This window comes from Oncorhynchus gorbuscha, linkage group LG21, assembly GCF_021184085.1.
Source record: "Oncorhynchus gorbuscha isolate QuinsamMale2020 ecotype Even-year linkage group LG21, OgorEven_v1.0, whole genome shotgun sequence".
Classification (NCBI taxonomy): domain Eukaryota; kingdom Metazoa; phylum Chordata; class Actinopteri; order Salmoniformes; family Salmonidae; genus Oncorhynchus; species Oncorhynchus gorbuscha.
The window spans coordinates 7,972,146-7,994,835 of NC_060193.1; the positions used below are offsets into that span (position 1 = coordinate 7,972,146).

At 44.1% G+C, this 22,690-nt stretch overlaps 2 long non-coding RNA genes and 12 other non-coding genes across 16 annotated transcripts; 8 read left to right on the forward strand and 6 right to left on the reverse strand.

Moving 5' to 3' along the window:
• Positions 1 to 318: 318 nt before the first annotated feature.
• LOC124008748 lies at positions 319 to 6,829 on the reverse strand. Of its 3 annotated transcripts, XR_006834154.1 has the most exons (14): positions 6,815 to 6,829; positions 6,501 to 6,538; positions 6,021 to 6,060; positions 5,457 to 5,548; positions 5,182 to 5,232; positions 4,344 to 4,393; positions 3,981 to 4,028; positions 3,331 to 3,389; positions 3,091 to 3,153; positions 2,590 to 2,623; positions 2,051 to 2,103; positions 1,581 to 1,629; positions 1,159 to 1,203; positions 319 to 450 (listed from the first exon to the last, which is right to left on the reverse strand). It is a non-coding gene; the product is annotated as an uncharacterized LOC124008748 (long non-coding RNA). The 3 variants fall into 3 exon arrangements; XR_006834153.1 differs by lacking the exon at positions 6,815 to 6,829 and having other exon boundaries at positions 320 to 450; positions 6,501 to 6,609; XR_006834152.1 differs by lacking the exons at positions 5,457 to 5,548; positions 6,021 to 6,060; positions 6,501 to 6,538; positions 6,815 to 6,829 and adding an exon at positions 4,801 to 4,845 and having other exon boundaries at positions 325 to 450; positions 5,182 to 5,192.
• On the reverse strand, positions 523 to 596 carry LOC124008963. Its single transcript, XR_006834195.1, has one exon. It is a non-coding gene; the product is annotated as a small nucleolar RNA SNORD31 (small nucleolar RNA).
• Positions 2,764 to 2,833, reverse strand: LOC124008961. Its single transcript, XR_006834193.1, has one exon. It is a non-coding gene; the product is annotated as a small nucleolar RNA SNORD31 (small nucleolar RNA).
• LOC124008965 lies at positions 3,226 to 3,295 on the reverse strand. The gene has a single exon (XR_006834197.1). It is a non-coding gene; the product is annotated as a small nucleolar RNA SNORD31 (small nucleolar RNA).
• On the reverse strand, positions 4,146 to 4,217 carry LOC124008959. Its single transcript, XR_006834191.1, has one exon. It is a non-coding gene; the product is annotated as a small nucleolar RNA SNORD30 (small nucleolar RNA).
• Positions 4,920 to 4,983, reverse strand: LOC124008957. The gene has a single exon (XR_006834189.1). It is a non-coding gene; the product is annotated as a small nucleolar RNA SNORD29 (small nucleolar RNA).
• Positions 6,830 to 14,813: 7,984 nt separating the features above from the next.
• LOC124008532 lies at positions 14,814 to 21,751 on the forward strand. Its single transcript, XR_006834111.1, has 15 exons — positions 14,814 to 14,872; positions 15,499 to 15,527; positions 15,881 to 15,920; positions 16,382 to 16,473; positions 16,698 to 16,743; positions 17,089 to 17,133; positions 17,557 to 17,606; positions 17,926 to 17,973; positions 18,554 to 18,612; positions 18,790 to 18,852; positions 19,320 to 19,353; positions 19,838 to 19,890; positions 20,375 to 20,422; positions 20,806 to 20,850; positions 21,612 to 21,751. It is a non-coding gene; the product is annotated as an uncharacterized LOC124008532 (long non-coding RNA).
• LOC124008958 lies at positions 16,951 to 17,014 on the forward strand. The gene has a single exon (XR_006834190.1). It is a non-coding gene; the product is annotated as a small nucleolar RNA SNORD29 (small nucleolar RNA).
• Positions 17,740 to 17,811, forward strand: LOC124008960. Its single transcript, XR_006834192.1, has one exon. It is a non-coding gene; the product is annotated as a small nucleolar RNA SNORD30 (small nucleolar RNA).
• On the forward strand, positions 18,136 to 18,262 carry LOC124008968. Its single transcript, XR_006834200.1, has one exon. It is a non-coding gene; the product is annotated as a small nucleolar RNA SNORD22 (small nucleolar RNA).
• Positions 18,648 to 18,717, forward strand: LOC124008966. Its single transcript, XR_006834198.1, has one exon. It is a non-coding gene; the product is annotated as a small nucleolar RNA SNORD31 (small nucleolar RNA).
• On the forward strand, positions 19,110 to 19,179 carry LOC124008962. The gene has a single exon (XR_006834194.1). It is a non-coding gene; the product is annotated as a small nucleolar RNA SNORD31 (small nucleolar RNA).
• Positions 19,944 to 20,013, forward strand: LOC124008967. Its single transcript, XR_006834199.1, has one exon. It is a non-coding gene; the product is annotated as a small nucleolar RNA SNORD31 (small nucleolar RNA).
• On the forward strand, positions 21,466 to 21,539 carry LOC124008964. Its single transcript, XR_006834196.1, has one exon. It is a non-coding gene; the product is annotated as a small nucleolar RNA SNORD31 (small nucleolar RNA).
• Positions 21,752 to 22,690: the final 939 nt, after the last annotated feature.

The following is a 22,690-nucleotide window of genomic DNA, read 5'->3' on the forward strand; positions in this document are numbered from 1 at the left end:
GGTGTAAACTGAGTTTATTCCATAGATCACATATTAACTGTCCCATCGTATCGTTAAAGCCGAAAACATGTTGCTCACACTAACATCCTTCCAAAAACAAATCAATGGATTAATATAAATCAACTTTCTATAGCCAGTGAAAAATGTCAAAATCACCGTTACATGTTTAGTTAGAACCACCTAGAATAACGACGTAAAGATTTGAAATGACAGGAAATGTCACTGTTCAGTATTGAATTCAGAACACCAAATGGTTCATTAAAAATGGCCAAATTCACCAAAGTCTGATTTACTACCACCAAGAAAGAAACAAGACAAGCATAAACATTTGTAGATTTATTCATACATCAAAACACAGTCACAGGGTTGAATTGACTTGGCCTGGTTTCCCCCAGTTCCTTGCTGACCAATCAGGAGTGTAAGAGGTCTTGCCGGTGTAAAACAGGAGAGCTAGAGGGGGAAAATAGTGTGAGAATGAAACCCTGGTGATACTGTAGGGACTAATACACAAGGTATGAGATGACTTGATCAGAGATGAACCAATCAGTCAGAGTTACATCAGACTGGGGCGGTAATGATGACTCATCACGTCAGAGTCTGTAGTGTAGAACACATTGCATGGGTCAGTGTGATGATCCAAGAGGAACATTCAACAGAACATTAACATCTTCCTAATATTGATCTGCCCCCTTTTCCATTACAACACATATCCACTGAGTGGTCAACACATTAACCTGACCAGGTGAAAGGGAGCCCTTATTGAAGTGATGGTTAAATCAGTGTAGATACAGACAGGTTCAAAGGGGTTTTAAACCACAATACAAGGATTGTGTACCACTCAGAGGGTGAATGGACAAGACAAAGGATTTAAGATCCTTTGAATGAGGTATGGCAGGTGCCAGGCACACCGGTTTGTATCAACTGAAACACTGCTGGGTTTGTCAAGCTCAACAGTTTCTCATGTGTATCAACTCTGGTCCACCACCCAAAGGACATCCAGCTAACTAGACTCCAATGCCGAACCAGTTGTCACGGGCCAACATCCCTGTGGAACGCTTACAGACCCCTTGTAGACAACAGGCTGTTCTGAGGGTAAACTCAATATTAGGAAGGTGTTAATGTCCTCTATACTCAGGGTATTATAATAACACTACACACCTTCCCACTCCACCAGCACAGCAACACTTCAGCAGCCAATCAGATCTAAAGAACCAGAACAGTTTTAAAACCAAATAATCCCCATCTTAGATTACTAGACTACATCCAGAACATTCTGAAACCGGATCAGAACACTAGTTCAGTCATTGTAGCCATCCAGCGGTCCAGGGTCTGGGGTCAAGCCCCCACCCAGACACCCTCCCTCCAGGCAGGCAGCCCACCTTACCCCTGACCCCAGCAACAAGAGCAGGCTTGTCAGTGTCTGCCCAACCCACAGGAGGACCGATGGGAGGCCAGACCTTGATCCAGCCCCAGAGCACAGAACTGACAACAGACTGTCAGTGGAAATGTCTGCATCATTTACAACATTCCAGAATGCTTCATTTGGAAGGAGCGTTAAGATTCCGTCTAAAGTCACACACCTTTCCAAACCCTGCAGACACCAGCACCTCAACCAGAGGGGCAGAAAACCTAGAGGGAGAAAGTAGGAAACCATGAAGTGACATTGTAAGACCTTGTAGTCAGACATTAGATCAGTCTATAGCAGTGTATTCTAATCCTAGGGACCCAAAACTGTCAACAAGCGTTTCCACCCCCCCAAGAACAAGGCTTAGGTGGTATCCCAGAGTATTTCAGAAACGACAGTTTCACCAACAACATTAGGGTCTGATTATTCAAGACTATAGTGAAAAATCAGAATTGAGCTGTCAGTCTAAACAAAGCCTTTACATCTAAGTCCCAAGAACCAGGATTGTGAAACACTGCTCTAGAGTATAGATCAGTTCAGTAACCAGCTTAACATCAGACTGGGGCGGTAACCGGAAATCACCACTTCTACATGATAAAGGACAGTTAATGGCAACAGATGAAGTGAAAGTTAATCCTTACACACCTTGAGGTCGTGCAGCAACAGTTCTCCAGTGGCCAGGCTGGAACAGTCAAGACCTGGAATAACAGATCCCTAATTAAACATTATGCAGAAGTACATTAGGTACTGCAGACATTATATGCAGAGCATTCTGAAATGAGATCAGACTTGGTGTCAGTCATTGTAGCCATCCAGCCAGTGGTCCAAGGTCTGGCCCCAAGCTCCCCACCCAGACACCCTCCCTCCAGGCAGGCAGCCCACCTTACCCCTGCCCATTGCACCCGAGAGCAGGCTTGTCAGTGTCTGCCCAACCCACAGGAGGACCGATGGGAAACCTGGGTTGATGCCAGCCACAGAACACCGGACAGAAGCTAACAAACTACTGCGTGACCTCATCACATACAGCATTCCAGAATGTTCCATGTGGTGGGTGTGTGCTGTAGCAAAGCTTTCATGAGAGTTGTAGTTCCCCCAGTGATGTTAATGAGTAGGTGGAGTTTGTAGCAAGTGCAAGAGGTGCAGGGTCAGTGAGTGAAGATGCTGTAAAAACAAATCATACACACCTTCCTGAAGACTGCAGACCCACAAGGACATCAACTGGGGGAGGAGAGTTGAGGGATTATTAAGTGATATTGTAAGAACTAGTGGTCAGACAGACCAGTCAACAGCACATCATTAACTAATCTTAGGGACCCACCCCTCTGGGATCCCAGGACCAGAACACACTGCTAGAGTAGATCAGTTCAGTAACCAATCAGTCAGCTTAACATCAGACTGGGGCGGTAATATGAAATCATCACTTCTACTAACCAACAGGTGCCACCATTATAAATTTCACATCTATTATTCAGTCTGGTCCTTGAATCGTCTTGGTCCATTTTCCCACCACACTAGAGTGGCTGATTCTACTTCCTCATGTTGTGCCTTGTGTTCAGCCAGGAGTGGACAGACTGCTGCAGTCATTGTCTGAACATCAGGAAGTAGCATAGATTGCAGTTGACAAGTGAAACAATCTGCCAGCTGGTTGTGCTACACTTCTACTCACAATAACTTGAATTACACACCTTCATTCACTGTCACAGCAAAGAGCTTCCTTCTAGTGGCCAGTCTGGTACAACAGTCAGGACCTGGAAGAGGAGATTTTCTATCTGTATTAATGTGATAAACTGCAGTACAGCAAAGTGGCCCCACCTCTATAGATCAGTTCAGTAACCAATCAGTCAGCTTAACATCAGACTGGGGCGGTAACCGGAAATCATCACTTCTACATGATAAAGGACAGAAGTCAAGTCGATCACACACACCTTGAGGTAGTTCAGTACCAGGCATCTTCTAGTGACCAGTCTGGTACCACCATCAGGACCTGAAGGAGTAGAGTCAAAATACAGATGTTGAACAGCACTACATTAAAGATGGCTTTTTTGTCTGAGTTGCTATCCCACAGCTATCCAAAAGACCAAAGACCAGCACTACCACACAGAGACAAAAGGGGAAGGTGCTGACAAGGGCCCTGTACTGCATCAGGACTACCACTAGTAGCAGAACAAATCACACGCGACAACCAGCATGACATGATTCTCCATATTAAATCTAATAGCAGCCATTTTGGATCAACAATGCAGAGCCAAATGCTATTTTGTGTGAGTCTCTGGTCCCATCAGACAGTTGGTAACCCCAACCAGCTGTCCCCTTGTTGCCCCTGGCAACGCCAGTGGGTCCACCTTTGCAGGTTCTGTCGTCGACGCAGGGGACGTAAGACCTGCCCTAGTGCCCCAGGGTGTCATCACTAGGAGCCAGAGTCACCACGACTACCAAACATCAACTGTTCCCTTTGGTTTGCGGTGAGTTTATACACTAGACGGGTTATAGCTTGTGGCTAAGGCAGAGGATCTGGATAAGATCTAGATTCATTACCCATAACAATTACCAAACGTACTCATTAACCAAAACTCACCAGTCTAGTTGGCATCACGGCTCCCTGTTCAGCCACATACAGAAGAACCTAGGAAGACATAAGCTTCAGGTTACAGTCTGGGTGGGGACCAGATATGAGGAGGGCACAAAGAGGGGGTTAGACATAACATATGTAGCCTTTATGACAGGTTACATAGCCCTCTGCTGAAGTCAGCTATTCCTTTTCTCAACAGGAGTTCAGACGAACGAGATTCCAAAGAGAATATTCATCATGTTCAGCAGAAGGTTGGGAGAGCTAAAACATGTCACGTTCAGCTAAACTATACAAGTAAAAGTTGACAATGCTGTGTAAATACCAATACAATAAACCATCACTTGGGACAACTTCAGAACCACAACTTACCAGTACGTTGGAGTCCACGCTGCAATGCCACGGACCACAGCACCCAAACCCTGAAGAACGAAAGGCAAACATTTTATTAGTGTGATGATTGAGGAGTCGATGACCAACTGCTGCACTATATACAGTCACTCAGCAGTTCATGTTGTTTCACATCGGTTCAAAGTGAGCTAAGATTGTCATCATTGGGACTGTAGCATCTTCAAGTGACTGGTTCCACAGAGTCATGTCACCCCAGTCCCTATACAGTGGACTACTTATTGACGAGACCGACTGGCCGTACTCTATTGTGACCTGCACCATGGTGGTCCCAATCACAGCCGGATGTGCCCTCGACCCCTGAGCCACTCAGGAGCAGTCCACAAGGTGCCATTTGGGATTCCAGCAACATGCATACAGGTGGAAGACCAATCCTACCCGTAGTGGGGAACCCAGTTTGATAGTTGTTGGACAAACTCACCAGTGAAGGCAGTGTTAATCCCTTCAGGAAACTTCATCCCCACGTCTGTTGAAATGAGAAAGGAAGTGAGTGTTTTGCTGTAAAGAACATTTAAACAAACAACTGGTTCATTAGCTACAGTCACTCAGTAGTTCATGTCGTTTCACATAGGTTCAAAGTGAGCTAAGTTAATCATCATTGGGACTGTAGCACGTACCGGTAGCCATAGAAACTAAACAGTCATTCCAAGAAGCCATCTTGGTCAGCCAAAAGGTGAAAGAGTCTGCATCCAAAGTCACACTATTCCCTTTATAGTACACAGGTCCTGGTCTAAGGTAGGGCACTATAAAGGGAAGTGGGGTACTATTTCAAATGATGTCAGTGTCGTAACACGTCACGAACCTGGATTTTCACACAAAGCGCATCAGTCTCAAGGGTCTGGAATCAGGTATTCTGTAGAAGGAATCACAAAATAATGTTAGTTATAGCTTGGCTTCTATGAGAGGATAGAAGGTTCTTGAATAGAGCCCATCAGATCAAAGAGTATCTTCACAAAATAATCAGACATATGCTTGTCAATGGATCATCATATAAAGCCCAGATGTAGTGGCCATATAGAAATGTGGTGCCATTAGAAGTGTCCTGAACCCCAGTGAATAAACTCAAATGTTACTCACCAGCACACATTCCTATTCCAGAATGGAACTCCAAGTGGAGATTCTGTTCAGATGCCTTGAAGTCAGGAAGTCATGTCACAAGTAATGCAGACCTGAGCAAAGAACACATCCATGTTAGTGACCCACTAGTCTGTATATTACTACAAGAGGCTTTGAAACACAGGACAAGGAGGCCATCAGATCAAAGTTAGCATCACCAAAAATCAGATATATGCTTGTCATTGAGGATGATCATTTACAGCCAGTCAGTTACCGCATGCTGAAAGTCCACCCCAAGGTGCACCGAGATATGATAACTGTAGCTTTGCTAGCCAATGCTAACTAAAGCTAGCATAACGACGTCTACAGGTATGGTCTAGCATGCTAGCTGTTAAAACCAAATTCTTAATAGTTGTTAATGCTAGTGAATAGTAACTTAATAATTTACCTTTACAGCGAGCTTTTATTTGTAATTGTATCTACTAACTTGGGAATTAGATAAAGGGCCCTGGCGAATCCCTTAAAGGTGAAGGGCAGACAAGCTGAACACATTAATGATCTTAGAGGTAAAGTCAATGTACTCACGTGTCATTCTTCTGGACTTCCCGGCATCTGTCCTGCATTTCTGTTGATCAGGGGGGAAGTTAGAGGTCCATTTATGAACAGGCGACATGCAGTGAACTACTTCTGACCAGATCAATGTTAATAAGTAGTAGACTATTGAGAATAGGGTGCTATTAGGGCAGAAACGAGTCGAATCAGGGGCCAAATGCTACTCAGAATCTGGTAAAGAAGTTTCTTCTTCAAAGGCTGATTCGGTAAGAGAGAGTTCATTTTATCATCACCGTAGCAGAGACCTCTAATGTTGGGTTTATAATGACCGATGGTCCTAACTGGAAAGCTAGCATACTAGCTAGCATGACACGTGGTTAGCTACTTGCTAACTAAAACCACCAAACTAGCCATTTGGTAAACGAACATTCGCTTGCATCATTTTACTGCAGCAGAGTGAGTCATTGTACCATAGCAGAAAAATGAAGACATTTCAGTAAATATGCAGCTTACCTGAGCGGGATATTCTCTGTCTCTGGAGTCGTCCGCATCTTGAAGAGAAATGAAACCGTTTACACACACGGGGGACTTAACCCACAAAAACCCTCTCATGAATAACCAAGTTATAGCTTCCGTTCCTTCTTGTTCTTCTTCTATGGTATAATGGCGTTCGCAACATTTTCCATTCCGCCACCTACTGTGCGGGTGGATAATAAGGATCACGAAAAGGAAAACATTCGGGAACAAATAAAATATCATACAAACGACCAAAAAATAAATTAACTAAATAAAATCAACCTGCTTTTCTATAAAAACCTCATTCTCACCAGGTCCAACACAGCCTCAGAAGCATCCTGGGAGGGCAAGACCTGTAGTGCTTCTGCTGTAAAGTCTTCAAGCCCCAAAATCTTCTTGGCTGCAGCAGATATGATACCCAGCTATTTGGACTTCTTGGACACTTGGACTGCAGCTTTTCCTCCTTTGGCAGGCGCCCTGCTCCGAAGGTCAATACATGTTACTTCTGACGTGGACAATTTTCCAGATTAGTGCACACTTCTTCTGTTCTTCGTCGACCCAATTAACCAAAATAACAGCACTTCTAGTCACCTTGATTGAATCCACATTTCCCACTGCTTTCTTCACAGTCCTACAAATGGATTTCCCAAATTAATCTCCTTGTCCAAAAAAGAGTCCATTATTATTATTATTATTGGACCAGTCTTTGTCTTCTACTACAACTTTTGCTAGTTTTGTTCCATTCTTAGATTTCATCAACTGTCTCCATTTCCTCGTACTTTGACCCATCTCTCTCTCTCACACACACACACACACACACACACACACACACACACACACACACACACACACACACACACACACACACACACACACACACACACACACACACACACACACACACACACACACACACACACACACACACACACACACACACACACACACACACACACACACACACACCAGGAGCTACTCAACAAACAGGACATTCCTGGATCACTGAGTAGAGAAACCATAGGAGAGGTGAGAACACAGTACCCACCTATACACACACACTTAATGTCTGGATGACATTAAGACCCACCACTGGTGTATCATCGGCTGCAGTGCTGTGACAGGAGAGAACCTACTGACCGGAGTAGACTGGCTACTGGATGACATCGCTGCACGCGTCTTCACTGCATTTGGCAGCACGTTCAACCGGGCCTCACAACCGCAGACCATCTGCATGGCGTCATGTGGGCAAGCGGTTTGCTGATGTCAACGTTGTGAACAGAGTGCCCCATGATGGCGGTGGGGTTATGGTATGGGAAGGCATGATCTACGGACAACGAACACAATTGCATTTTATCGAAGGCAATTTGAATGCAGAGATACCGTGACGAGATCCCGAGGCTCATTGTCGTGCCATTCATCCACCACCATCACCGCATGTCGCAAGGATTTGTACACAATTCCTGGTAGCTGAAAATGTCCCAGTTCTCCCAGGCCTGCAGACTGACCAGATGTCACCCATTGAGCATGTTTAGGATGCTCTGGATCAATGTGCACGACAGCATGTTCCCAGTACCCACCAATATCCAGCAACTCCGAACAGCCCTTGGGACAACGTTCCCAGGCCACAATCAACAGCCTGAGCAAAGGAGAGTGTCGCGCTGCATGGGGCAAATGGTGGTCACACAAGATACTGACTGGTTTTCTGATCCACGCCCCTACTTTTTTTTAAAGGTATCTGTGACCAACAGATGCATATCTGTATTCCCAGTCATGTGAAATCCATAGATTAGGGCCTAATGAATCATTTCAATTGACTGATTTCCTTATATGAACTTTAACTCTTGCATGTTAAATGTTAACATGTTGCATGTAAATAAAAATAAATAAAAACGCTTCACTTCTCAGCCTTCGTCGAAATGGATTCCCCATCAGTTCAGCCTGAAAATCTTTTATTCTTTGGTCACCGCATCATTCTTGACAACGACGAGACGGCCTACAGGGAGGAGGTGAGGGCCCTCGGAGTGTGGTGTCAGGAAAACAACCTCACACTCAACGTCAACAAAACTAAGGAGATGATTGTGGACTTCAGGAAAGAGCCGAGGGAACACCCTCCTATCCACATCGATGGAACAGTAGTGGAGAGGGTAGTAAAGTTTTAAATTCCTCGGCATACACATCACAGACAAACTGAATTGGTCCACCCACACAGACAGCATCGTGAAGAAGGCGCAGCAGCGCCTCTTCAACCTCAGGAGGCTGAAGACATTTTCTTGTCACCAAAAGCACTCACAAACTTCTACAGATGCACAATCGAGAGCATCCTGCCAGGCTGTATCACCGCCTGGTACGGCACAACGCATCACCGGGGGCAAACTACCTGCCCTCCAGGACACCTACACCACCCGATGTCACAGGAAGGCCAAAAAGATCATCAAGGAGTTCAACCACCCGAACCACGGCCTGTTCACCTTGCTATCATCCAGAAGGCGAGGTCTGTACAGGTGCATATAAGCTGGGACCGAGAGACTGAAAAACAGATTCTATCTCAAAGCCATCAGACTGTTAAATAGCCATCACTAGCCGGCTACCACCCGGTTACTCAACCCTGCACCTTAGAGGATGCTGCCCTATGTACATAGACATGGAATCACTGGTCACTTTAATAATGGAGCACTAGTCACTTTAATAGTGTTTACATACTGTTTTACTCATCTCATATGCTGTATTGTACTGTACTTTAGTCAATGCCTGTGTCCTGTGTGAATTTAAGTATGCTATCTCTAATTCTCTCTCTTTCGGGAGGACCTGAGCCCTAGGACCATGCCTCAGGACTACCTGGCCTGATGACTCCTTGCTGTCCCCAGTCCACCTGGCTGTGCTGCTGCTCCAGTTTCAACTGTTCTGCCTGCGGCTATGGAACCCTGACCTGTTCACCGGACATGCTACCTGTCCCAGACCTACTGTTTTCAACTCTCTAGAGACAGCAGGAGCAGTAGAGAAACTCTGAATGATCGGCTATGAAAAGCCAACTGACATTTACTCCTGAGGTGCTGACCTGTTTGCACCCTCGACAACCACTGTGATTATTATTATTTGACCCTGCTGGTCATCTATGAACATTTGAACATCTTGGCCATGTTCTGTTACAATCTCTACCCGGCACAGCCAGAAGAGGACTGGCCACCCCTCATAGCCTGGTTCCTCTCTAGGTTTCTTCCTAGGTTCTGGCCTTTCTAGGGAGTTTTTCCTAGCCACCGTGCTTCTTCACCTGCATTGCTTGCTGTTTGGGGTTTTAGGCTGCGTTTTGTGACATCAGCTGATGTAAGAAGGGCTTTATAAATACATTTGATTGAATGCCACTCAGACATTGCTCATCCTAATTAGAGGTCGACCGATTATTATTTTTCAATGCCGATACCGATTATTGGAGGACCAAATAAAGGCAATACCGATTAATCGGACAATTTTTAATTTATTTATTTTGAATAATGACAATTACAACAATACTGAATGAACACTTATTTTAACTTAATATAATACATAAATAAAATCAATTTAGCCTCAAGTAAATAATGAAACATGTTAAATTTGGGTTAAATAATGCAAAAACAAAGTGTTGGACAAGAAAGTAAAATTGAAATATGTGCTATATAAGAAAGCTAACGTTTCAGTTCCTTGCTCAGAACATGAGAACATATGAAAGCTGGTGGTTCCTTTTAACATGAGTCTTCAATATTCCCAGGTAAGAGGTTTTAGGTTGTAGTTATTATAGGACTATTTCTCTCTATACCATTTGTATTTCATATACCTTTGACTATTGGATGTTCTTATAGGCACTTTAGTATTGCCAGTGTAACAGTATAGCTTCTGTCCCGCTCCTCCCTGGGCTCGAACCAGGAACACAACGACAACAGCCACCCTCGAAGCAGCATTACCCATGCAGAGCAAGGGGAGCAACTACTAGAAGGCTCAAAGCGGGTGACGTTTGAAACGCTATTAGAGCGCGCTAACTAGCTAGCCATTTCACTTCAGTTACACCAGCCACATCTCGGGAGTTGATAGGCTTGAAGTCATAAACAGCGCAATGCTTGACGCACAACGAAGAGCTGCTGGCAAAACGCAATGAAAGTGCCACCGCTCAGTCAGATTATATGCAACGCAGGACACGCTAGATAATATCTAGTAATATCATCCACCATGTGTAGTTAACTAGTGATTATGATTGATAGTTTTTTGTAAGATATGTTTAATGCTAGCTAGCAACTTACCTTGGCTTACTGCATTCGCGTGGAGTGCAACGAGAGAGAGGCAGGTCGTTGTTGCGTTGGACTAGTTAACTGTAAGGTTGCAAGATTGTATCCCCCGAGCTGACAAGGTGAAAACCTGTCGTTCTGCCCCTAAACAAGGCAGTTAACCCACCGTTCCTAGGCCGTCATTGAAAATTTAGAGAGTGTTCTTAACTGACTTGCCTAGTTAAATAAAAGGTATAAATACATTTTTTAAATGTCAAATCGGTGCCCAAAAATACCGATTTCAGATTGTTATAAAAACGTGATATCCGATTAATCGGTCGACCTCCTAATCCTAATATTTATATATTTCTTAATTCCATTATTTACCTTTAGATGTGTGTATTGCTGTGAATTGTTAGATACTACTGCACTGTTGGAGCTAGGAACACAAGCATTTCGCTACACCCGCAATAACATCTGCTAAATATGTGTACGTGACCAATACAATTTTATGTAGAAAGGGAGAGGTTGTTTGACAAGGTCAGAGAGGTTAGATGAGAATGGGCTGTGGGTTGTATTTTGGGTGGGGTGATGGGAGTGGGGAATGATTTGATTTGAAATTCAGGGTTAGTTAAGAGAATATAGTGGTATAGAGAGGTCGTGACCGGCATCTCCCTCCTGTACAGTAGGTGGCGGTGTATTCACCTGTCAGTTGGTTGGATTCGACAATAAAACAAAGAAGAAGAAGCAGTACTCACATGGTAAGAAATCTGTCAGAGTGGATACATCTTGGGTGTACATGCACAGAGGCATACCCAAAGACACGTATTTCTAACTAACACAAGCTGTTTTTTGTTGTTGTTTTTTTACAACTTTAGTCTATAAAGTCTATAAAACTTAGTGCACTGTGTTCATAACAGATTCTAGTTTTGGGAAAATAAAAAGTATGAGATCAGATGTTTCATCAGTGCGAAAATTTGTAGAATGTCAGCCCAGTTTCACCTCGTTCCATCCTCCCACGACACCTGACTGGACTTCCTCTCGCTACCATATTTGGTGGTGAGAAAACCTTCTAAACGGATGCTTCAGTTTTATAGCCCCTGTGACGTGTGTTACCCCTTATGTTTGTGGTCCTAAAAAGTTGAACATTTGCCAAAATTGTCCGTGAAGAGATTCAAACTCACAAACTTTGGGTTGCTAGATGTGGGGCGCTATATGTCTAACCGCTTTTGTAAACATACCACACTAATTTGAGTGCCCTGGATTTTTTACATTTAATTTATTTCACCTTTATTTAACCAGGTAGACCAGTTGAGAACAAGTTCTAATTTACAACTGCGACCTGGCCAAGAGAGAGCCTATAGTATGTTAACTACGCCTAGTTTATGAGACCAGGCTGGGTATACCCGCCGCTATTCAATAGCTTGGAGCAGGTAGCCTCTCCATATGGGTGATCTGCTTTCCCACGACTCTGTTGGGCCTGTGTGTCCTTTTTCTAATTTCTTGTGACAGTGTACCAACCTGGGTGATACTCGGTTCGGTCGACCAGTATTGCGGCGCTGAGCGTTTGCTCTTGTGGACTGTGTGACGTGTCTTTCCACCGGAACTATTCCGGTTTTAACTTTCGGGCTCGGGAACCTCGCCGACTCTGCAAGGTTGGTACACCAGGAGACTGAATGTTTCGCTCTCGCGGACTTGCAGTTCTCCCCTGAGAGCAAAGGTTGCGCACCACGCCTCATCTCTCACAGGGCGCAGCCATCTTGCCTGGACTCTTCTGTGTTCCACGGTAACCGGGCAATGCAAAGTAGCTAGTTAGCTTACATGAGAAGTGACCATTTGCAGGACCAACGTTATAAGCACACTTACCCTTAAGGTCTGCCAACCCGAACGCCCACGTATGTAGCAAGAAATACACGTGGCGTGAGTTACAACCGTGTCCTTTCACGAACAGGCAGGCCACACTCCATCCACGTATGTCCTTCGGATAGTGTACGAGACAGGCTGATACTGTAGGTCCGTAGTAATCTTTACAATAGTAAAGTATTGCGCAGTGTTTACTGTAGACGGGAGTATATTACACGGTTGGCTTCATTTTCCAGTATTAGGCTGGGTATGTGCTTGCCACCATAGTGAGATCACACTGTTTCCCCTAAATTGGACACACATCTCTATTGCATTGCTGTTTTTTCCAAACATAGTGTGTAGCTGGTTGGTTTCACTATTGTTTCTGTTGCACTCCATATAGTAGGCTACATACAGTAACTACATTTACATTTAAGTCATTTAGCAGACGCTCTTATCCAGAGCGACTTACAAACTATCCTAGTTTTCCCTTAGAAACCATTTTTTCAGGTATATTACACTGGCCTTGCACAGTGTGTAACTGGGTTTACTAGTTTTCTGTTGCACTACTTTACAGTAAAACAGTAACTATCATAGTTAACCTTAGAAACTCACATCTCAGCTCTAGTACACTGAGGGTTTCGGGGAATAGCTGTGTTTACTATAGTTATACACTCCTTTACAGTAAAACAGTAACCATCTTAGTTTCCCATAGAAACTCCCATCTCAGCTCTAGTACACTGAGGGTTTCTGGGAATAGCTGTGTTTACTATAGTTATACACTCCTTTACAGTACAGACAGTAACTATCATAGTTAACCTTAGAAACTCTCATAAGAGCTCTATTACACTGCTGGTCTAACCCAGTGTGTTTCTGGGGTTGCCATCGTCTTCTGTTCCACTGCAGGGTGTACACACTACCCTTCTCTTCCTTCCACAGAGAGAAACTACCATTTCCAGTATGGTGTTTCGCCTTGAGAAATGCAAGGTCTGCGTCTAAGAAGGGTGGCACTGAGCAGTTATCTTGACGTGCTCGCCACCGACATTGGCAGCATCTCACAGGCCCAAAGGTCAACCTGAAAGAGGAAAGTGGGGTCCCCATGGGAACTAAATGAAGTGATGGGAAGGCTACGAACTCCAAATCCACTGCTGTAGTCCTGGCTCCTCTCATGTCTCATCGTCCTTCTGGTGTTTAGACGTCTTGGATGACTGAACGTTTTTCAAATGAGTTTAGATAAAACCCCTCATTATGGCCAAGGGCTCTTGTCTGACAAACATGTTAACCAGCCATTACAGTCCACATACACCCCTCCCATTGTTGCGGCTAGGGCAATGGACACTTAATTTTCACAGACACCGGCAATGTGAAATCTTTATCAGTTATTCTTTGTTTACTATGGTGAGAGAGCTCTGGGCTAGGACGTATCCGAATGGGCTGTAACATGGCATGGTGGACACTGTTTCTGCAGCATTTTGCCTGGCGGGCCGGCCGGCCTTTGCCTTTTGCTCTGGTGGTGCATTCTACTGGAGGAATAACTGTCTTACCTGGATGATGGGCTGGTCTGTGCCCCGCCCAGGGAACAGGCCACAACGGACACGAGGACCCTCTTGAACCACATTATCGTTCTGGGCCTCACCCGCTAACACAGGACTAGTAAAGGCTGAAAGGCAGATCTAGGATGGGATTATCCTGCCCCATTTCATAAATTGACTTGCATTTTTATTTATGTATAATGCATTGTCCATATATTTAGGCTGATCTTATAATTTTAGATATGAGTAAAAAAAAATATATATATATATGTATGTATGTGTATGTGTATATGTGTATATATATATATGTATGTGTATATGTATATATGTATATGTGTATATATGTATGTGTATATATATATATGTGTGTATATATATGTGTGTTGTAGGCTATGACATAATTTTGCATCTGTACCAGGAAGTTAAAATAAACCTAAACATAAACCTGGCAAAGGCTTGAAAAATATCAGACCGAGTGCAGGCAGATGAGGTTGTTGGCGGCAAATTTGTAATGCTATTTCCTGTGATAGCTGTATTTAATTTCGTGTGCAAACTGATCAATATCAACCGTTTCACTTGTAGCAATGTTTTTGTATTGATATTCACAACAATAATAAAAATGTATTAGATTTTTTTTTTTTTGCAAAACCTTTTTCAAAGGAGGAATGAGGAAGGAGTCCGCGCTCGTGACGCACGGACGTAAAGAGGATAAAAGGCGCAGGAACCTTCCACTCCTTCCATTTTCTTCTCCCATCCAACCGAGGTAAGGTTAAATATCCCGTCTCTCCCACGAACATCCTTTTAGCTACGCATTTGATAGGAACACATTCACTACAATGCACTAATGTGTAGCCTTTATTTGCATTCTTCATTTACGATAAATACTATATATTTGCATTTGCTTCTATTAGTTAACCGGGTAACTATATTTAACTGTTGGCGGGATGCGGCAAAAGCCCCTATCAGTAACATTGAAAGTTGCCTTTCGTCTGTTTTGTCGCCACTTGGGCGTTCAATCTAAAGCCATCCTTTTGTTTCAACTCCTCTACTGGTCTGCAGAATTTACTCGACAAATGACTACCTTTTTATTTATAGTATCAAACATGTTTTGATTTCATTTCATGTTCAGAGTGTTATTTATGTCTGTTAGCATTACAACGTCTTTCGATGATGAGAATTTACACAGACCTGTTCTGAATACCTGATTGTACTTTAGTATCTCTGATGAGAGACGTGCAATTTATATTTAACCAAGAACTTGTTTCGAAATGCTGCGTTTGCAGAACACGTGTCCGCAACTAGCGAGGTCACATGGCGAACACCGTTATTTAATGTCTGGCTACCGGGGTTGTAACTATCATGAGTTCACTTATCATTTTCTCCTTTCAGGATGCCGATGACTCGAATGTGCTGCTTTGGTAAGAAACATATTACTTAAATACCTGGTTTTAGTTAGCATGTTGCTAACCACGTGCCATGTTAGCTAGTATGCTAGCTTTCCAGTTAGGACCATCGGTCATTATAAACCCAACATTAGAGGTCTCTGCTACGGTGATGATAAAATGAACTCTCTCTTACCGAATCAGCCTTTGAAGAAGAAACTTCTTTACCAGATTCTGAGTAGCATTTGGCCCCTGATTCGACTCTTTTCTGCCCTAATAGCACCCTATTCTCAATAGTGTACTACTTATTAACATTGATCTGGTCAGAAGTAGTTCACTGCATGTCGCCTGTTCATAAATGGACCTCTAACTTCCCCCCTGATCAACAGAAATGCAGGACAGATGCCGGGAAGTCCAGAAGAATGACACGTGAGTACATTGACTTTACCTCTAAGATCATTAATGTGTTCAGCTTGTCTGCCCTTCACCTTTAAGGGATTCGCCAGGGCCCTTTATCTAATTCCCAAGTAAATGGATACAATTTCACTGTAAAGGTAGATTATTAAGTGAATATATGCTAGCATTAACAACTATTAAGAATATGGCTATCAGCTAGCATGCGAGAACATACCTGTAGACTTCGCCGTTATGCTAGCTTTAGTTAGCATTGGCTAGCAAAACTACATTTAACTTACCTCAGTGCACTTTGGGGTGGACTTTCAGCATGCGGTAACTGACTGGCTGTAAATGATGATCCTCAATGACAAGCATATATCTGATTTTTGGTGATGCTAACTTTGATCTGATGGCCTCCTTGTCCTGTGTTTCAAAGCCTCTTGTAGTAATATACAGACTAGTGGGTCACTAACATGGATGTGTTCTTTGCTCAGGTCTGCATTACTTGTGACATGACTTCCTGACTTCAAGGCATCTGAACAGAATCTCCACTTGGAGTTCCATTCTGGAATAGGAATGTGTGCTGGTGAGTAACATTTGAGTTTATTCACTGGGGTTCAGGACACTTCTAATGGCACCACATTTCTATATGGCCACTACATCTGGGCTTTATATGATGATCCATTGACAAGCATATGTCTGATTATTTTGTGAAGATACTCTTTGATCTGATGGGCTCTATTCAAGAACCTTCTATCCTCTCATAGAAGCTAAGCTATAACTAACATTATTTTGTGATTCCTTCTACAGAATACCTGATTCCAGACAACGAGACTGATGCGCTTTGAAAATCCAGGTTGGTGAATATTAAGACACTGACATCATTTGAAATGGTACCCCACTTCCCTTTATAGTGCCCTGCCTTAGACCAGGACCTGTGTACTATAAAGGGAATAGGGGGTGACTTTGGATGAAGGCAATTTCACTTTTTGGCTGGCCGACTGTACAAGATGGCTTCTTGGAATGACTGTTTAGTTTCTATGGCTACCGGTACGTGCTACAGTCCCAATGATGATTAACTTAGCTCACTTTGAACCTATGTGAAACGACATGAACTACTGAGTGACTGTAGCTAATGAACCAGTTGTTTGTTTAAATGTTCTTTACAGCAAAACACTCACTTCCTTTCTCATTTCAACAGACGTGGGGATGAAGTTTCCTGAAGGGATTAACACTGCCTTCACTGGTGAGTTTGTCCAACAACTATCAAACTGGGTTCCCCACTACGGGTAGGATTGGTCTTCCACCTGTATGCATGTTGCTGGAATCCCAAATGGCACCTTGTGGACTGCTCCTGAGTGGCTCAGGGGTCGAGGGCACATCCGGCTGTGATTGGGACCACCATGGTGCAGGTCACAATAGAGTACGGCCAGTCGGTCTCGTCAATAAGTAGTCCACTGTATAGGGACTGGGGTGCCATGTGGGTTGAGTGACATGACTCTGTGGAACCAGTCACTTGAAGATGCTACAGTCCCAATGATGACAATCTTAGCTCACTTTGAACCGATGTGAAACAACATGAACTGCTGAGTGACTGTATATAGTGCAGCAGTTGGTCATCGACTCCTCAATCGTCACACTAATAAAATGTTTGCCTTTCGTTCTTCAGGGTTTGGGTGCTGTGGTCCGTGGCATTGCAGCGTGGACTCCAACGTACTGGTAAGTTGTGGTTCTGAAGTTGTCCCAAGTGGTGCTTTATGGTTTATTGTATTGGTATTTACACAGCATTGTCAACTTTTACTTGTATAGTTTAGCTGAACGTGACATGTTTTAGCTCTCCCAACCTTCTGCTGAACATGATGAATATTCTCTTTGGAATCTCGTTCGTCTGAACTCCTGTTGAGAAAAGGAATAGCTGACTTCAGCAGAGGGCTATGTAACCCGTCATAAAGGCTACATATGTTATGTCTAACCCCCTCTTTGTGCCCTCATATCTGGTCCCCACCCAGACTGTAACCTGAAGCTTATGTCTTCCTAGGTTCTTCTGTATGTGGCTGAACAGGGAGCCGTGATGCCAACTAGACTGGTGAGTTTTGGTTAATGAGTACGTTTGGTAATTGTTATGGGTAATGAATCTAGATCTTATCCAGATCCTCTGCCTTAGCCACAAGCTATAACCCGTCTAGTGTATAAACTCACCGCAAACCAAAGGGAACAGTTGATGTTTGGTAGTCGTGGTGACTCTGGCTCCTAGTGATGACACCCGCACGCGTCTTACGCCCTGCGTCGACGACAGAACCTGCAAAGGTGGACCCACTGGCGTTGCCGGGGCAACAAGGGGACAGCTGGTTGGGGTTACCAACTGTCTGATGGGACCAGAGACTCACACAAAATAGCATTTGGCTCTGCATTGTTGATCCAAAATGGCTGCTAATAGATTTAATATGGAGAATCATGTCATGCTGGTTGTCGCGTGTGATTTGTGCTGCTACTAGTGGTAGTCCTGATGCAGTACAGGGCCCTTGTCAGCACCTTCCCCTTTTGTCTCTCAGGGTGGTAAGTGCTGGTCTTTGGTCTTTTGGATAGCTGTGGGATAGCAACTCAGACAAAAAGCCATCTTTAATGTAGTGCTGTTCAACATCTGTATTTTGACTGTACTCCTTCAGGTCCTGATGGTGGTACCAGACTGGTCACTAGAAGATGCCTGGTACTGAACTACCTCAAGGTGTGTGGGATCGACTTGACTTCTGTCCTTTATCATGTAGAAGTGATGATTTCCGGTTACCGCCCCAGTCTGATGTTAAGCTGACTGATTGGTTACTGAACTGATCTATAGAGGTGGGGCCACTTTGCTGTACTGCAGTTTATCACATTAATACAGATAGAAAATCTCCTCTTCCAGGTCCTGACTGTTGTACCAGACTGGCCACTAGAAGGAAGCTCTTTGCTGTGACAGTGAATGAAGGTGTGTAATTCAAGTTATTGTGAGTAGAAGTGTAGCACAACCAGCTGGCAGATTGTTTCACTTGTCAACTGCAATCTATGCTACTTCCTGATGTTCAGACAATGACTGCAGCAGTCTGTCCACTCCTGGCTGAACACAAGGCACAACATGAGGAAGTAGAATCAGCCACTCTAGTGTGGTGGGAAAATGGACCAAGACGATTCAAGGACCAGACTGAATAATAGATGTGAAATTTATAATGGTGCCACCTGTTGGTTAGTAGAAGTGATGATTTCATATTACCGCCCCAGTCTGATGTTAAGCTGACTGATTGGTTACTGAACTGATCTACTCTAGCAGTGTGTTCTGGTCCTGGGATCCCAGAGGGGTGGGTCCCTAAGATTAGTTAATGATGTGCTGTTGACTGGTCTGTCTGACCACTAGTTCTTACAATATCACTTAATAATCCCTCAACTCTCCTCCCCCAGTTGATGTCCTTGTGGGTCTGCAGTCTTCAGGCAGGTGTGTATGATTTGTTTTTACAGCATCTTCACTCACTGACCCTGCACCTCTTGCACTTGCTACAAACTCCACCTACTCATTAACATCACTGGGGGAACTACAACTCCCATGAAAGCTTTGCTACAGCACACACCCACCACATGGAACATTCTGGAATGCTGTTTGTGATGAAACAGTTGTCACAGTTGATTGGCTTCGGTCCGGTGCTCTGTGGCTGGCATCAACCCAGGTTTCCCATCGGTCCTCCTGTGGGTTGGGCAGACACTGACAAGCCTGCTCTTATCCTCGGGGGCGGGGGTAAGGTGGGCTGCCTGCCTGGAGGGAGGGTGTCTGGGTGGGGAGCTTGGAGCCAGACCTTGGACCACTGGCTGGATGGCTACAATGACTGAAACCAAGTCTGATCTCATTTCAGAATGCTCTGCATATAGTCTGCAGTACCTAATGTACTTCTGCATAATGTTTAATTTGGGATCTGTTCTTCCAGGTCTTGACTGTTCCAGCCTGGCCACTGGAGAACTGTTGCTGCACGACCTCAAGGTGTGTAAGGATCAACTTTCACTTCATCTGTTGCCATTAACTGTCCTTTATCATGTAGAAGTGATGATTTCCGGTTACCGCCCCAGTCTGATGTTAAGCTGACTGATTGGTTACTGAACTGATCTATACTCTAGAGCAGTGTTTCACAATCCTGGTTCTTGGGACTTAGATGTAAAGGCTTTGTTTAGACTGACAGCTCAATTCTGATCTTTCACTTTTTAGTCTTGAATAATCAGACCCTAATGTTGGCTGCAGCTATTTACTTAAGTTTCTATAAATGTAAACGTCAGAAATAATCTTACTGTTATTGAACCCCGGTCGTTTCTGAAATACTCTGGGATACCACCTAAGCCTTGTTCTTGGTGGGGTAAACACTTGACATTTTTGGGTCCCTAGGATTAGAATACACTGCTATAGACTGATCTCATGTCTGACTACAAGGTCTTACAATGTCACTTCATGGTTTCCTACTTTCTCCCTCTAGGTTTCTGCCCCTCTGGTTGAGGTGCTGGTGTCTGCAGGGTTTGGAAAGGTGTGTGACTTTAGACGGAATCTTAACACTCCTTCCAAATGAAGCATTCTGGAATGTTTTAAATGATGCAGACATCCGTGCCAGTCTGGCAGTCCTGTCCTGTGTTCTGGGGCTGGATCAAGGTCTGGTCTCCCATCGGTCCTCCTGTGGGTTGGGCAGACACTGACAAGCCTGCTCTTGTGCTTCGGGGCAGGGGTAAGGTGGGCTGCCTGCCTGGAGGGAGGGTGTCTGGGTGGGGGATTGACCCCAGACCCTGGACTGCTGGCTGGATGGCTACAATGACTGAACCTAGTGTTCTGATCTGGTTTTAGAATGTTCTGGATGTAGTCTAGTAATCTAAAATGGGGATTATTTGGTTTTAAAACTGTTCTCTGTTTCTTTAGATCTGATTGGCTGCTGAAGTGTTGCTGTGCTGGTGGAGTGGGAAGGTGTGTAGTGTTATTATAATACACTGAGTATAGAGGACATTAACACCTTCCTAATATTGACTTTACCCTCAGAACAGCCTGTTGTCTGTCTGCCTACAAGGGGTCTGTAAGCGTTCCACAGGGATGTTGGCCCGTGACACAACTGTGGTTCGGCATTGGAGTCTAGTTAGCTGGATGTCCTTTGGGTGGTGGACCAGTGTTGATCCACATGAGAACTGTTGGGCTTGACAAACCCAGCAGTGTTTCAGTTGATACAAACCGGTGTGCCTGGCACCTGCCATACCTCATTCGATTATTATTATATATTATTATATTATTATATTATATATTATAAAGGATCTTAAATCCTTTGTCTTGTCCATTCACCCTCTGAGTGGTACACAATCCTTGTATTGTGGTTTAAAACCCCTTTGAACCTGTCTGTATCTACACTGATTTAACCATCACTTCAATAAGGGCTCCCTTTCACCTGGTCAGGTTAATGTGTTGACCACTCAGTGGATATGTGTTGTAATGGAAAAGGGGGCAGATCAATATTAGGAAGATGTTAATGTTCTGTTGAATGTTCCTCTTGGATCATCACACTGACCCATGCAATGTGTTCTACACTACAGACTCTGACGTGATGAGTCATCATTACCGCCCCAGTCTGATGTAACTCTGACTGATTGGTTCATCTCTGATCAAGTCATCTCATACCTTGTGTATTAGTCCCTACAGTATCACCAGGGTTTCATTCTCACACTATTTTCCCCCTCTAGCTCTCCTGTTTTACACCGGCAAGACCTCTTTACACTCCTGATTGGTCAGCAAGGACATCTCGATGGAACTGGGGGAAACCAGGCCAAGTCGATTCAACTTCACGACTGTGTTTTGATGTATGAATAAATCTACAAATGAATGCTTGTCTTATGTCTGATTTACTACCATCAAGAAAGAAAATCTGGCCATTTTGAATGAACCATGTGGTGTTCTAATTTCAATACTGAACAATTTGACATTTCCTGTAAACTCAAATCTTTATGTCGTTATTCTAGGTGGTTTTAAACATACAACGTATCGGTGACTGACATATTTCACTGGCTATAGGAAGTTTTTTTTTACCTTTATTTAACCAGGCAAGTCAGTTAGGAACATATTCTTATTTTCAATGACGGCCTGGGAACAGTGGGTTAACTGCCTGTTCAGGGGCAGAACGACAGATTTGTACCTTGTCAGCTCGGGGGTTTGAACTCGCAACCTTCCGGTTACTAGTCCAATGCTCTAACCACTAGGCTACGCTGCCGCCCCACTTCAATTATTTTACGGCTTTGATTTGTTTTTGAAAGGATGTTATCGTGTGTAGCATGTCCAGTCATGTAGTAGGTGTTTACCACTATGGGGTAGTTTGTAGTAGGTGTTTACCACTATGGGGTACATTTACATTTAAGTCATTTAGCAGACGCTCTTATCCAGAGCGACTTACAAATTGGTGCATTCACCTTATGACATCCAGTGGAACAGCCACTTTACAATAGTGCATCTAAATATTTTAAGGGGGGGGGTGAGAATTACTTTATCCTATCCTAGGTATTCCTTAAAGAGGTGGGGTGGTGATTGACTCCACTGTCCTGGCGTCGTGAGGGAGTTTGTTCCACCATTGGGGAGCCAGAGAAGCGAACAGTTGACTGGGCTGAGCGGGAACTGTACTTCCTCAGTGGTAGGGAGGCGAGCAGGCCAGAGGTGGATGAACGCAGTGCCCTTATTTGGGTGTAGGGCCTGATCAGAGCCTGGAGGTACTGAGGTGCCGTTCCCCTCACAGCTCCGTAGGCAAGCACCATGGTCTTGTAGCGGATGCGAG